This window comes from Petaurus breviceps, unplaced genomic scaffold (genome assembly GCF_028583685.1).
Source record: "Petaurus breviceps papuanus isolate PSGF00001 unplaced genomic scaffold, PetGlider_PUasm1.0 126, whole genome shotgun sequence".
In the NCBI taxonomy this organism is placed as follows: Eukaryota; Metazoa; Chordata; class Mammalia; order Diprotodontia; family Petauridae; genus Petaurus; species Petaurus breviceps.
This window is the reverse complement of record NW_027185655.1, coordinates 5,684,807-5,701,004: the sequence shown is the minus strand read 5'-3', so window position 1 is coordinate 5,701,004 and position 16,198 is coordinate 5,684,807. Positions and strand designations below refer to the sequence as shown.

Below are 16,198 nucleotides of genomic sequence, written 5' to 3'. Positions count from 1 at the left end.
ACACACACACACACACACACACACACACACACACACACACACACACACACACACACACACACCCATGATCATTTAAGGGTTTTTTAAAAGAGGTTTTTGTAAATTGGTCAAAACTTCACCATGTTTTGGTTTTCATTTGTAATAAAGCAGGGCACAATATAAAGAGTCTTGAACTTGGAATCAGGAAACCTCTGACTGGCCTTCACTCTATCACTTGTGTCACCTGGGAGCAATTGTTTAATGTCTCTTAACTCATCTGTCAAATGAGGAAGTTGAAACTGATGGCCTTGGAGGTTCTTTCTGACTCTAGGTCTATGGTTCAATGGTCTCTGAACAATGGATTGGGAATCAAAGGACCTGAGTTCAAATTCCACATCTGATGCTAGCTACCTCTAGCAAGTCACTTAATCTCTGGGGACCTTAATTTCCTCATCTGTAAAATGAGAACATTAGTTTCGATGGCTTCTAACATCTAGCATCCTATTAACCAATAGTTCTTCCAGTTTTGACATTCTTTGCTTCTAATAGATTAAGGAAATAGAGGAAAAGCAAAATAGAATTGGTGATAAATGGGGAGTTAGAGGAAAGGGCTAGCTCAGAAAGTTAACAAAGCCATTTTTTCTAAATTCCCTTAAGAAAAAAAATCAATAATAGTAAATAGCTAACATTTATATAGTGTCTTGCAAAGTGCTTTATGAATATTATTTCATTTGGTCCTGAGAAGAATCCAAGGGAAATGGGTGCTATTATTATTCTTATTTTACAGAAGGGGAAACCAAGGCAGACAGAAGTTTAATGACTTGCCCAGGATCTCACAGATAGTAAGTATCTGAAGTTGAATTTGAATTGCTTCCTGATGCTATGCCTAGAGAGCTATCCACCTTACCCCCTAACTGTGATTTTAAGGTTCCCTAAAATGATGTAGTTGACTTTCAGGACATTCATGACCTCATAAATGTAGGTGCTACTGTAACCTATTCTGATCAAAGCCTCAGAACAACTCCTCTTCACAGCTTTTCATAAATCCTCCCAAGATGATCCACCCAACGTGATGAAAACCTTCTTTTTTTCTTTGAATGGAACAATATAGACCTAGGTTGTCTATTGTTCTATTGTTTCTCATTCTTGTTAAATAGATAATAGAAGTGTAATTCATTCATGTAATAAGTGAATGAATGGAAGAAACATCATTTATTTGGCTCTTCCTATGTGTAAAACACAACATTGAACTCTAGAGATACAAATAGAAAAGCAAGCTAAGCTCTGCTCTCAAGGAGCTCCTATTCTAATGGCAAGCCAACACATAGGGAAGGAAGGTTTCAGCTGCCAGCCACACAGAAAGGTCTCTATGGTCCTTAGGGGGCTGCAGCAAAGAAGAGGGGAATACCCCTTTCTATTGATAAAGTATCAGCTTCTAATGCTGAACAATTTGGCCTGACCAAGAACTTTGGTGACAAGATCCTTCCCCCCACCTCCTGTGTTTTCAGTAGCTGGGGCTGCTGAGGAGTCAGGGGCTGCAGAACCAGCAGAAGCATCTATATAGGGCTTGCTTCCTTCACTGATGACTGCAGAGTCTGGCCTGATAGCACTGGTTTGGTGGAGGTGAGGCTGCTATTCCTTTGGTTCATGGGTTTGAGGCCCTGCAATGACTCTACTGGGGTCAAAGAGGAGGTGAGGGTGGAGGTAATTTGAGTCACCTGGCACACACTCCCTCTTTACCCTCAGAGTACCTCAGTGATTCAGCAAAACTGGATTTCCTAATAAATTCTTGTTGATTGATCAATCTAATCCAATTCCTCCAATTTATAAAGGAGGGAGCTCAGGCCCAGAAGGGTGAAGTACGTTAGCCAAGGTTAAACAGTAAGAAAGCTCAGATTCGAATGCCAATCTTCAAACTTCCAGTAACTCACCTCTTTCCATAACACCATTCTAAAAGACAACATTGCCAACCAATTGCCAAGTATGGTTGTGTCTATCTCTATAACATCTCACTCTGTCCCATCTTCTCCACCCACAGTGCTCCCCTCCTTGTTCAGGACCTCATCACTTCTCACCCAAGTTATTACAACAGCCTCCTAATTGAGCTCCCTGACTCATTTCTTTCTCCTCTTCAACACATCCTCCACATAGCCAACAAGGTAATTTTCTTTTTTAAAATGTATTTTTTTCCAATTAACAAGTATTTATTTGATCTGCTTCCCACTGCTTTTCCCCATGGAACATTAAAAAAGGACACAAAAACCCACACAACAGACATGCATAATCAAGCAGAACAAAATTGTTCTAATTCTGCTTACTTTGCTTCCCATGAATTTATAGGGGTAGTCCTAGTTTCCTGAGAATGTCATAACTTCTTATGGTGTAATCATAATCCCTTACATTAATATGCTTTAATTTGTTTAACCATTAGCTTTTTGCTAATAACTATGAAAAGAGTTGCTATAAATATCTTTGTACATATGGGTTTTCCCCTCTCTTTTTTTATCTCTCTGGGTACATCCCTAGTAATAGTATCACTGGTTCAAAGAGTTTGCATGGCTTAATGAATTTTGGGAAATAGGTCCATGTTGCTTTCCAGAATGGCTAGACCAATTCACAGTTCTACCAATATTGCATCAGAAGGTGCAATGACTGATAAAACCAAACAGAGATACTAGGAAACTGTAAAAGAAAAAAAGCCAGACATCTGCTTGCATCATATGTGGGGATGCCCCAGCAGGGCCTGAAGGGAACTAGATCTCCAGTAAACAGCGTAGATAGTCAATAAGCACCACAGGGCAACTAGGTGCCACAGGGGGTAGAATGATGGGCCTGGAGCCTGAAAGTCTCATTTTCATGAGTTCAGATCTTGTCTCAGATATTTACTAGCTCTGTGACCCTGGGGAAGTCACTTAACCTTGTTTTTCTCAGTTTTTTTTTTAATCTCTAAAATGGGCTGAAGAAGGAAATGGCAAGCCACTCCAGTATCTTTGCCAAGAAAACCCCAAATGGGGTCATGAAGAGTTGAATGAAACTGAACTGGCTGGAAGATAAAAGACTGTCAAATGGTATCAAATGCAACATACATGTCAAAAAGGATGAGAAAAGACTGCCAGATTTGGCAATTTCTCCAGTATATTTGCCAAGAAAACCCCAAATGGGAACATTAAGAGTTGGACACAACTGAAAACAGCTCAACAGCAACCTCAAGCAATAGGGTCTCCAGACAGTGAAATCCCAGCCCTGTATTTTCAGAGCTAAAATGAGTGGTGGAGGTCAGTCCTGTAGATGGGAGAAGTGACTGGGCAGTGTGTCTGCTTTGGGCCCCTTCAAGAAACCACCATAAGAGACAGGGCCAGAGAGTTACCCCAGGATAAGCAAAGCCTTTAAAAAAAGTTTAGGCAAGACTCCAAAGGTAGACAGAGGAAATAAAACAAGAGAGAAAAAACTCTATTTGGAGTTCCTGAGGAAAAAAGCAGAACAGCAAATACCTTAGAGCTACCCCTACCCAAGTTATATTTGTAGAAAGTCTTCAACCCCCAAGACTAAATAGTGTCATTGGAAAGAACACATAGGTCAAAGAATAAAAGGTGGAAGCAATACATGATTTCATGAAAAATGAAAACTAGCAGACAATACCTGTGGGATGTAGTCATAGTAGTCATTAGGGGGAAATACTTCCTTTCCAAATCCTTCCATTAGCAAAAGCGAGACACAAGCGATTGATTGGCCATGTAGCCAAAGAACCTAGAAAAGCAACCAAAAAAAAGAAAAGAAAAAGAAAGAGGATGGGAGAATGGATTAAAAAAACCAAGCTTAGCAATTTGCTGCATACAAAACCACAAGTATTTACTAAGTACCTAGAAGAACCTTCAATAGTATAGTGACATTAGGAAGAAGGGAGGGTCTGAGGGAAAGATAACCAGTTTGATTTTTGGATATGGTGAATTGAAGATATTTATGGGACATCGAGTTTAAGACATCTGACAGGCAGTTGGTGATGCAATCCTGAAAGGCAAAAGAGGAGCAGAGATGGCAAATAGATCTGAGAGCCATCTGCCTAGAGATAACAGCTACATTCATGGCAGCTGATCACATATTTCACAGAAGAACTCATCTTATTTCTTGAAACAAGACCTGTGTTTTCATTGGTTTTCAGAACTCTCAGCAAGGAAACGCCTTTTTGCTGTTGGGGAGATTATTGTCATTGTTCAGTCATTTTAGTCATGTCTGACTTTATGACGCCATTTGGATTTTTCTTGGCTAAGATACTAGAATGGTTTGTCATTTCCCTCTAACTCATTTTACACATGAGTAAACTAAGGCAAACAGAGTTAAATGACTCATTCAAGGCCATACAGCTAGTGAGGCTGGATTTGAACTCAGTTCTTTCTGATTCCAGGGCTGCTACTCTATTCACTGTGCCACATAGCTGCAAGTTATTGTTTTATAGTTGTGTCAAGTTCTTGATGACCCTGTTTGGGGTTTTCTTGGCAAAGATACTGGAGAGGTTTGCCATTCCCTTCTCCAGCTCATTTTACAGATGAGGAAACTTAGGCAAAACAGGGTGAAGTGACTTGCCCAGGGTCACACAGCTAGTAAGTGTCTCAGTCTGCATTTGAACTCAGGTCTTTTTGACTGTAGGCCTCGCTCACTGTCTACTGTACCACCTAGCTGGGGAGAGTAGAAAGAAGCTTTATGAAGCCGACTGGAAAGAGAAGGGGAATTCTATGAGGAGAGGTGAGAATGAAATACATTCCAGGCAAGGGGGAGGGAGGAGCCAATCAAAATCATATGTGAGGGAGAGAGAGAAGGCCACTGTGGCTGCATGGCAGATTGTGGGAATAGGAATAATAGTAATTTATAATGTATCTGAAAATGTAGGTGGAAGTTAACTTGTCTTCAAAAAGCCAAAGGTCTTTAAAAGCCAAAGTTTATGTTTCGTCCTAGAAATCACAGGGAGACACTATGAAGTAAGACAGGGGTGGGAACCTGCAGCCTCAAGGCCACACGTGGCCCTCTAGGTCCTCAGGTGAGATCCTTCAATTGAATCCAAATCCAAATCATAGTTTGGATTCCACCCACCCCTGAAGTAAGGAAATAACATGTTCAGATCGGCAGTTAAGGAAAACCACTTTAAGGGATGAGTTTAAGGGAACAGTTGTGTGGAGAATGGATTGTAATTGGAAAAATACTTTTTTTTTATTTTTGGAGGGGGGAGGTCAGGGCAATTAGGGTTAAGTGACTTGCCTAAGGTCCCACGGCTAGTAAATGTTATGTGTCTGAGACTGGATTTGAACTCAGGTCCTCCTGACTCCAGGGCTAGTGGTATATTCACTGTGCCACCTAGTTGCCCTCAGAAATTACTTTCCAATAGTACAAGTGAAGCATGATGAAGGTCTGAGCTATAGGGGTGGTTGACAAGGGGATTGGAGCTCAGGAGAGAGGCTAGGTCTGTATGTGTAGATCTGCAAGTCATCTGCATAAAGACAACAATTAAGCCAATGGCAACTAATGAGGTCTTTCTAAGAGAAGGTCTAAAGAGAGGAGAAGAGGGCTCAGGACAGATTTTTGAAGTAGCCCCACAGTCAGGGGTGGATATGGATGGTGACCCAACAAAGGAGAATGAGAAGAAGGAAGAGAACCCGGAAAGGACAACGCCACCAGAACCCAGAGAGGAGACAGCATCAATCAGCCAGCAAGCATTTATTAATTGCTCAATATTTGCCAGATACCATGCTAAATGCTGGGGATAAAAGGAAGTTCAGAAATTATCTCTGTGGTCACAGAGTTTACATTCTCCTGGATGAGACATCATGTAAATAACTAGGTATGTACCAGATGCATGCAAAGGAAAAGGAAGGTAACCTTAGAAGGGGAAGGCTTTAACAGCTGGGATTCCTAGGAAAGGCCTTCTACAGAAGGAAACATTTGAGCTGAGGCTTGACAGGAACCAGGTGTTCTGAGAGGCTGATATGAGGATAGCCATTCTGGGCATGGGAAACATGGAGTGTTTTGTGTGAGAAAAAGAAACAGTATGGCTGAATTATTGAGAGCATGGAGGGGAGGAGAATAGAAGACATCTGGGAAGGCAGGAAGGAGACAGGTTGTGAAATAACAAAGATATTTATATTTTACCCTTGAGGTAACAGCAACCTCTGAATTTTATTTGGTAGGATTGTCAGTGACATCACTTTGGTAACTGGGTGGGAGGGGCAGTTAGGGGGTACAGTGATTAGAGCACTGGGCCAGGAGTCAGGAAGACTCATGTTCCTAAGTTCAAAACTGGCCTCAGATGTTTGGTAGCTATGTGACCCTGGACAAGTCACTTAACCCTGTTTGCCTTAGTTCCTCATCTATAAAATGAGCTGGAAAAGGAAATGGCAAACCATTTTGTATCTTTGTCAAGAAAACCTCAAATAGAGTTACGAAGAGTTGGACATGACTGAAATGACAACAGCAACTGGGTGAAAGATGAAAGAGGGTCAAGCAGTATCAAATGCAGTAAAAAGTGTCAGGATGAAAAGAGAAAAGACCATCAGACTCAGCAATTAAGAGGTTATTGGTACCTTTGGAGAAACCAGTGTTAGCTGTGTGATGAGAATGGAAGCTAGATTGAGAAGGGTTGAAGGATGAAGGCCCTAAATTTCAGAAGCTCTTCCTCGGAATTTCACTGAGAAAGGCAGGAGAGATGGATGATAATGGTTTGAATGGATATTAGGGTCCAGTGAAAAATTTCAAAGGCAACTGGGATATATTTAAAAGTAGCAGAGAAGAATCCTGGTCTAGAGAGGGAGAAAGAATGCTTGAAGGGACAATCTTCTGGGTGGCCTAAAGATTAAGGGTCCATATGGAGAGCTTGGTTTCAGCAACGGAAAATTAGCTCATTATCAGATACTGGAGGTAAGGAGGAGAAAATGGAGATAGTGTCTAGGGTAGGGGCCACATGTGGCCCTCTAGGTCCTCAAGTGTGGCCCCAGACTTAATTTGGATTCAGTAGAAGGGCCATACTTGAGGGCCCAGAAGGCCAAATGTGGCTTGGAGGCCCCACGTTCCCCACCCCTGCTCTAGAGATTTTGAAAAAAAGAGAAAAGCAGGACAGGGAGCTTGCAGTTGCTTTCATTTATCTCTGTAGTGTTTTAGTTATACTTATATGTAATTTGTCTTGATTTGTATGCTACTCCAAAATATTATGCGTATTTGTTATTTTGAATGTAATGTCTCCACCTTATCTTCCTGGGTTTTATTAATATTATATAAAAATGCTTGTGATTTTGTGGATTTATTTTGAATTCCTTAACTTTACTAAAATTATTAAGAGTCTCAATTAAATGTGTTGCTTATTCTCTGGAGTTTTACAAGTATGTCATTATGTTGTCTTGTGAGGAAAGGGATTAGCCTCTTTGCCTCAGATCATGTAGTCATGGAAGGCCCAGGTGTCTATGTGTTAAACTAACTGTAAATAGCTCAGCCTTGGATGAATTTTGATAGTTCTAGTTCTAGATTTGAAGATATTGCAAGCCAGGAGCTGCCTATGTTAGAAGAACTTGGGAGGGAAGGAGGGATGGAGAAAATTCTCTCTTCTTTTCCCCCATTCCCCCATCAGTCAGCTTGGAAGCTTCTGGGCCAGTAGATGATTCTGCATATGGCTGGGAGCAGACAGATGCACTCCCCAGATGGACATTGATATAGAGAGTCCGTCACTTGAGGAAAAAGGGGTGGGATCCAGAGCAACTGAGAGGGGACTTTGGAAACTCATCCTAAGGATAGAAAAGACTTCCGTGCTGTGTACTAGTAATTGTAAGTCACCTTTGCCCTGAGTTTATCTGACATGTGTCTCACTACTGTTTTCTTCTAGCGGGAGAATGAGCCCTAAACTAATGGGAAAGAATTTGCAGCTACTTTTCCTGATTTGCCATTGGAGTTGATAAAAGCTAATTGTTTGGTGCTCCTTAATGGGAGCCATATTGGTGGGGCTTAGGAGTGGACACCTAAAGGTTACCCCTCCTTGCCTTGAAACAAAGTAGTCATTCCCTTGGGCACCTGACCTGAAAACTGAGTGAAAGTTGGGCCAGTAGCCAACATTCACACTGTTGCTTTTTTTGTTTCATTCTCTTATTGTTATAGCAAGCATTTGTGAAATTATGTCAAATAATTGTAGGGAATATAGTGAATTTCTGTCAAGATGTACCGATGCCATGTGGAATCCTATAAATATGAATAGAAAAGGGAGACAGACCCTTCTCTGAAGAAGTTCACCTTGTTAAGTAGGAGGATTACTAGCGGTGTGGATGGAAAATCCCAAGTGGGATCCCTTTGGGCCCCTCTGGTTTCCATTGTGATATGAGAGTGAAGAGTCCCCCATATGTCTTGACCAGCTAGATATACAGACAGACTGAGGGGAGGGAACTTTTCAGGGGAGGGGGAGGGCTACCCAATGACCAGATCAGTTCTGTGCCCTCTGGGGGCCTGTGGAATCTGCACATGTATAGACCTAACCACTGCAATGTAGGATCTCATAAACCTGGCACCATTCTTTCTCCTTTTCAAACTAAATAATGACTGTATCATCGACAGACTTCCTTCCTGCCCTCTTCCCAGTCCAACATGTTCCTTTGCTGCCCAGTCATTCTCAAACTCCAACCAGATGTCAATATTCTCTTGGAATTCTCACCTGGTGTTTCCTATGCTCACCACACTCTCCTGAACCTCATCATGTTTATACAAGACACAACGGGCATGTTGCCCAATGCTGGGCCCTGCTGAAATCAGCCAGGAGAAGGCTTAATGAGTGCTTTTATAGGAGAGAAGTTTCCTTTGATCTCTATTTGTCTATGACTTCAAGGTGATAAACTCAGTGCCCTCTCCTTTAGCAAAGCCACACCCTTTCTTGGCATAATGAGGGCAATAAATGAGGAATTCCTCTCAAGTTCCGCTGGATGAAGTCACATTGCCCTATTTGGAGAATTGGTCAAGAGCTTGATGGGAATAGCATACACATATGTATGTATGTATGTATATACACACACATGTATATTTTGGCTGGCAGGGTTTAGAGATCACTCTGAGCCGCCCAGGTGCTCAGAATTTAGGAAACATGAATTATAGAGTCGAGCCTGTGAAGAGACGGGTTGTTTTTTTTTCAATGTGTAGGAATGTACTTCCGTGCAGTTCATCGGTTCCCAGAACTTATGGCAGTGCCTTGAATTATGGGTCAGAGAAGCAGTTGGGATGCTTGGGTGGATGGGCCAATTGCCAATAGCAGGGATACTAAAGGAAGAAGCTTTCTTTGTTTCTTTCATGATTCACTCAGGACCAAGGCAGTGCAAAGCGTGGCTGGGTGTTGAGGGCTTGCAGCTGGAATCCATCCTATGAGAAACTAGTGTGTGTGTGTGGAGGAGGGGTGAGTAAGGAGTGGGGAGCAAGGTAATCAAAGAATATCTTTGAACCTGTTTTTGATAACACCATAGTATATGAAACTGTTACGAGCCAGTGTAGATTTTTGTCACCTTGTGCCTGGACAATTGCAATAGCTCTGGGAGTGGGTTCCCTGTCTCAAGTCTCCATTCCTGACTCAAAGTAATCTTTCCAAAATGCAGAACTGACCATGTCATCTGCCTACTCAAAAAACTTGAATGGCTCCATGTCACCTCCAAGATCAAATAGAAAATCCTCTATTTAGCATTCAAAGACCATTGTAACTCACTCTGTCCAAACCTATCCAGTTTTCTTACACTTAACTTACCTCTACATACTCCATAACCCAGCCTCATGAGCCTCCTTGTTCCTTAGAAAAGATAATCTCTTGGCTCTGGGTATTTTTGTTGTTTTCTTCCTTTCCTGGAATTCTTTGCCTCCTTGTCTCTGCTTCTTAGCTATCCTGGCTTTCTTCATTCACCAACCAAAGCACAACCTTCTACATGAAGTCTGATTCCCTGTCTTACTAGTGCTTCCCCCTTTGATAGTATCAATTTATTCTGTATATTTCTTGACTTCCCTATAGTTTTTTACATGTTATCTTCCACATTTGACTTGAGTTTGTTGAGAAAAGGGGCTATGTATCTATAAATGGATCTCTCTCTCTCCCCCCCCTTCTCTTTGTGTCTCTGTGTCTCTGTCTCTGTATCTGTCTCTGTGTCTGTGTCTGTCTGTGTCTGTCTCTGTCTCTGTCTCTCTCTGTCTCTGTCTCTGTCTCTCTGTCTCTCTGTCTCTCTCTCTCTCTGTCTCTCTGTCTCTGTCTCTGTCTCTCTGTCTCTGTCTCTGTCTCTCTCTTTCTCTCTCTCTCTCTCTCTCTCTCTGTCTCTCTCTCTCTCTCTCTCTCTCTCTATATATATATATATATATATATATATATACATACATGCTTCTTGATTCGACTATCAGGAGGGGAAGCATTCATAGTTGAACCATGAGTGGAGAGAATCACAGAACATTAAATGTAGAATTTGGACTACATAAAATGGGAAGGTTTTGCACAGGATTCAGTTAAATTGAGAAGGTAAACAGGTAAATGAGAAAGAAAATCTTTGCAATAAGTTCCTCTGATAAAGATTTGATATCCAATATATAAACAACTGTGTCAAATTTCTAAGACCAATTACCATTTCCCAACAGGTAAGTGGTCAAAGACATGAAGACAGTTTCAAAGGAGAAATCCAAACTATTAGCAACTTTGTGAAAAAAAATTCTGTAAATTAAAGCCAGTCTTGATGTTCTACTTCCTACCCACTAGATTGTCAAAGATGACAGAAGAGGAAGATAACAAATGTTGGAGGGGCAGCAGAAGAGGCACACTAATGAATTGTTGTAAACTGGTCTAGTCGTTCTGAAAAGCCATTTGTGACTTTATCCGCATTGTCACTTAACCATCCATGCTCATTGACTCAGAAATATCACTACTAGCTCTATCCTTCAAAGAGATTAAAGAAAGTAGAAAAGGACCCATGACTACAAAAATACTAGAAGTGACTCTTTTTGTAATAGCCTAAACCTGGGAACTGAGAGGGCGTCCCTCTCTTGGGGAATGCCTAAACAAATTATGGTATAGGATTGTATTAAAATATTGTTGAGCTGCAAGAAATAACCAAATGGGTAATTTCAGAGGAAATTGGAAGGACTTCTTATGAACTGATACAGATTGAAGTAAGTTGCTCTAGGAGAATAATTTACCCAATGACAACGACAACAACAAGTCTCTTTTTATACACACACACACACACACACACACACACATCTTGAATAATTTCATTTCTTGATTCAATTTTATTTCATCTTCAGTTCCATAAACCCCTCCCTGCCCTATTGAAAAAATAAGAAAAACAAAATCCATTGCAAAGACATATGGCAAAGCAAGCAAACAAATTCCTGCATTGCGCGTATGTGTGTATGTACATACCTACATACATATATACATACACACACGTATACGTCTTGGTTTGCACTCTGAGTCCTTGACTTTCTATCTTAAGGTGAGAAGCAGGTTTAATCATGAGTCCTCTGGAACTGCTTTTGGTCACTATGTGCCCAAGTTAGCATCAGAGTTCCTGAGTTTAAATAATTTGGAAGTCTTTAGAATTAGCTGACTCTAGCACACCCTTGGTTGTGAGAAAAGGTTCTAGTTCCCGAGCTTCATCCAATAACTAGCTAAATCACCTTTACTAAGGAATCCCTCCCTGGGTCACAGATTTGTAATTTAAAGATCAAGTAATGGGAGGAGTAAATAGACATAAATATTTTATATTTTAGTCCTTTTCTTCTCCACTGTAGGTAAGTAGGGATTCACCTGCCTGGGGTATTCTTCATCCTCCTCAAGAAGCCTTGGAAAGTGCTGTGCCCTAAATTTATCAGTGTTTTTTTTTTTTGGTGCCATCCACCTCACTTCCTCAGTCTTATATTTTGACCCAGACTCATGATTTTGTGGTGTAGGGAATTCTAGGCAAAGAAACTCTTTCTATCAAATGCAGACCAGTGCTTGGTCCATAATTTAAAGTCTTAAAGAACTGAAAGGTTAAATGAGAAAAAATTGCAAAGCACTTAGCCTCACTCATAGTAAGCCCTATATAAAAGTTATCATTATATTATTATTAAATGACTAGAGCAGGGTCATATAGATTGTTCATATATATCTTCCTGAATTGAAGGCCATATAATGCCACTTTCTGCTGTCTCTCTGCCCTAGCTTCAACCCATATTTATTCTTACTGAAATATCAACATAGACAAATATTGCATTTTAAATAATTAGAATTATATTTACTATATTAATATCACATTATTAAACCATTTGTATTGTACTTTAGGATTTGCAAAATACAAATATTATTTCATTGGATTCTAAAAACAATCCTGGGAAACAAGTGCTATTATTATTTCAATTTTGCAGAAGAGGAAACTGAGGCAAACAGAGGTTAAGTGACTTGGCCAGGGTTCCCTAAACAGCCAAGTGTCTGAGGTTGAATGTAAACTTAGGCATTCTGGACACTAGGACAAGTGTTCTATCCACTGAAGCAACTAGTGGCAGCTGTAACCTCATTCCTGTACCAGTACTTCTTCTTACAACATTAAAAAGACCAGAGGAAGGCCTCCAGTGAGATAGTCATCTGGGATTGTATCCATGGGAATCCTCCCTTTCCAAGTGCTTGCTTATGCTTGCACAATCTGATCCAAGTTTTTCTGTAAGTCCTCCCAAAAGAATACAAGTCAAGCATCCATAATAAGCAAATTTGAAGGACTTCACAGGTTTCCAAAGAAAGTGAGTGCTGAGAACCCTAATCCAGACCTTTTCTCTAAAATGTCCATCTTGTATGGCCTCCTGTGGGCCACCCCTTGGACAGTCACCCCTACCCCTGGTGCGGGAACCTCACGTTACTAATATCCTGAAGGCAGAGCACCCAAAGGCTGGACCAGTGCTGCCTGAAGCTGTGAGGGGTCTTACAAGCCTCTGAGGTCTCTGATGGCTGCCCACCTGTTACTCTAGGCAGAGAGGGTTATAGAAAGGCAAAAGGGCAGGGCATGTTTTTCTCGTTTTTCATTTAGGAAGAGCTGATGAAGTGGACAGGATAGTCAAGATTTAACCAAGTGTGTGACTGAGAAGAAAATGCTGCCTACCTGTAGAGTTTCAGCTTTTTCATCTGTAAAATAAGGTGGGTGTCTTGGGTCGTCTTTAAATCACCGCTAGGCCTGCCCCCTCTGCCTCCATGGTATTTTTCTGTGCTCAGAGCCGGGTTTTCCCCTTGCTTTCTGACACACAACATTAATGTGACACAATCTTCCTCTCTAGGACATTTACACATTCAAGTTTCTAATAGACAAGTGTAAAAAATAAATAAACAAGACGAAAAGGCCCCATTTCCTGAACCAAGAGCAGATTTGAGAGTTTAGTCAGAATGGATGCTGGGGCATTGAGCTATAATACAATGTCTTACATTGTATACGTTATAATACAGTGTGCTGATGTTTCCTGTTTGCCTTCAAGGTTTATTTCATATATATCACATGGAAAGAAAGAATGTTTCCATCCCGTTATTCACTTTTCTCCTTCTTACCAACGACTCTTACTCTCCATCTGGATTTCTAGCTGCTTACCCTCTGGTGGGTCTGGCTGACCTTTCCCCCTAATTGCTTTTGCTGCCACTGGGTGACTCGTGCCTGTGTTTTGTGCATGTTTTCTCCCTCAGAATGGAAGCTTGATGAAGGCAGGGACTGCTTCATCCTTGTCTTTGCATCTGTACTGCTTCACACAGCACCTTGCACATAGTCAATGCTTTGTCCATGTTTTTTATTGACTGATTGATAGCTACAAGTAGATTAAAAAGAAATTAGGGCCCCGGGGAGGAATGTGTTGTTTCTTGAATAAGGGGATGGAAGCTTCAGCGTCCAGTTGGGTTCATGACTCTTGAATGAGAAGAGGTGAGGTTCTAAGAAATAAGGAACTTTGGGGAGTCCTAGAAAAAGATCTTAAGGGTCTGTTTTATTTTAAGGAAATCTTCATTCAGCATGATCTGATCCAGAATGGAGAAACTGGAGACGGTTCCTGCTTTTAAGGAAGCAATTATTCCTTCCACATCATGTCTTTCCCCATTGTAGTTTTCATATATCACAGGTTAGCACAAGAAATTAATTGGGAATTTTGTGGAAGCCACTGTTGATACGTGAAGGCCAACCGACGGCATAGAAAAAGTTTAGAAACTCAGACATGTATAAAATACTAGTATAGTATTATGTAATATAATATTTTATCTTTTAATACCATAATTTTATATTTTATTTTAAAATATTTCATTATTTTAAAATCTTTTTATTTTTTATCTTTTAATACATATTTTATTTTTTTTAATTTTGTCTTTTAATACCATAATAATTCAGACTTCTCTGGGACAAAGGCAGGGCCAAAAAACTTCATCCGGATTTTCCAGATCATGGGAATGCCGCTGCGCCCCTACCCCCTGCAATGTGGAAGGGATAACTATATTAAGAACAGGGATAGAAGAGAGAAGAGCTAGATTTGTGGAAGACTAAAGAGGTGATGCTTAAATGAGGAGGTTCTGTTCTGAGAACCCTAGATGGCAAATACCCAGAGGCAAGAGAAGGATTGTTGAAAGTATTCCTACTGTCAGGGCCAGGGGACCCTGGATTAGTTGATGGGCCATATGGCTATGAGAACTGTTTGACCCAAGGCCATGGTCTAAACCTGGGACCCCCACACAAAAGGCTACTTCCTCAGGGATCTATGAGGCTAAAAGATAGTAGTCAGTCTAAGCCTGAGAAGTAGATGAAATGAGCAAGAAAGGACATGTCCCCAGGGGGTTGGGGCTAGAGGAGGGGCCCACTAACTGGAAAGGGAGTGAAAACAAGGAGTTGCCTGGAAAGAGAGTACTTAATTCTTTAAAACTGTGCCAAGCTAATTGAGTAACATGAGACTGTATACTCAGAGCTTACCTAGACTCTAAAGATTTTACCATGAGATTCCACAAGCCTTGCTGCAGCTTTGTAGGGAGAGAGGGCCTTTGTAGGGCCACAGACAAGGCAGAAAGGACTGGCTTACTTTTGGGGTGTTTTGCTTAGAAAGAGCTGGGGATAACAGCCAGTGGCAGGCAGATGTGACAGCTCTGGGCCATAGAAAGACAGAAGTTCCCCAAATCTGACCTACTTGGATTTCATATCTGTCAACATAGATGCATGCTTACCAGTGGTTTGGAAATATTTATACCAACACATCAAGGATTTAGCCAACATCATCACACCTTGGGAACTCAATGCTACTTCTTCCATTTCTAAGACACTGGCTATTTTTCCAATGCATCTATATTCTCATACAATGTAAAATTCTCATTTTTACCTGATGCCATTTGCAAAGAGAACACGTTGCAAATCCCAACTCAAACATAAAGTCCATTTCATTGCTCCCAGAATTCCTCTATGCTAGGTTCAGAGGCCAATTCAAATCAAAACCCAACAAACAGTTATTAAACAGCTACTGTATACAGAGTATCCCAAAAAATCTTAGTAGAGTTTCAGGCTCTTAAAACTGGATACCTTTTGTAAATCACTGAAGCAGGCACCGATGAATTATAAAATTAATTCTATATAGAACACAAGTTCTGTGTGTAACTAAAACTTTTCTTTCTGGCAGCTACAATAGTAAGTCAGTCAACAAGCATTTATTAAATGCCTGTTATTTGTCAGGTACTATGTATGTAAGAGGTCCCTGCTCTCAGAGAACTCACATTCTAGTGATGGGTGATTGATATACATGCATTAGACTCAGTGTATATGACAATGCACTTCAAGGAGAAATAGAGCACCTATCACTTTTTTCCTTCCCTTTTCACTTAGCATTCTACCCTCCATCCAAGCATAAGATTTGTTTTCTTTAAAGACTTATTTATGCGGTTTGTTTTTATATTACATTTACTGATCACTCTTACATCATGAGAGGTTTCTTATAAAAAAGCAAAACACTTAACTAAAACTAATAATGCAGTGAATTCATCTGAAAGTGCATACAGAATTCACATCTGTAGAACACTCCTCTCCCAATTCTATTTTTTTAAGTGGAAATCCATTATTTCTCCCTCAGACCCCCCACTTCATTGGAAAGAAAAAAGAAACTTCTTTTAACAAATGTGCATATTCAAGCAAAACAAATTTACTCAATGCCTGTATACACATTCTCTCTCTCTCTCTCTCTCTCTCTCTCTCTCTCTCTCTCTCTCTCTCTC

At 40.7% G+C, this 16,198-nt stretch overlaps 1 long non-coding RNA gene across 1 annotated transcript in view; it reads right to left on the bottom strand.

Moving 5' to 3' along the window:
* LOC138164207 (uncharacterized) overlaps positions 1-16,198 on the bottom strand; it is a 67,896-nt gene that overhangs the window by 36,166 nt on the left and 15,532 nt on the right. Inside the window, exon 2 of the long non-coding RNA XR_011169009.1 lies at positions 3,619-3,726. This is a non-coding gene — a long non-coding RNA (uncharacterized lncRNA). The remainder of the gene's footprint in view (positions 1-3,618; positions 3,727-16,198) is intronic.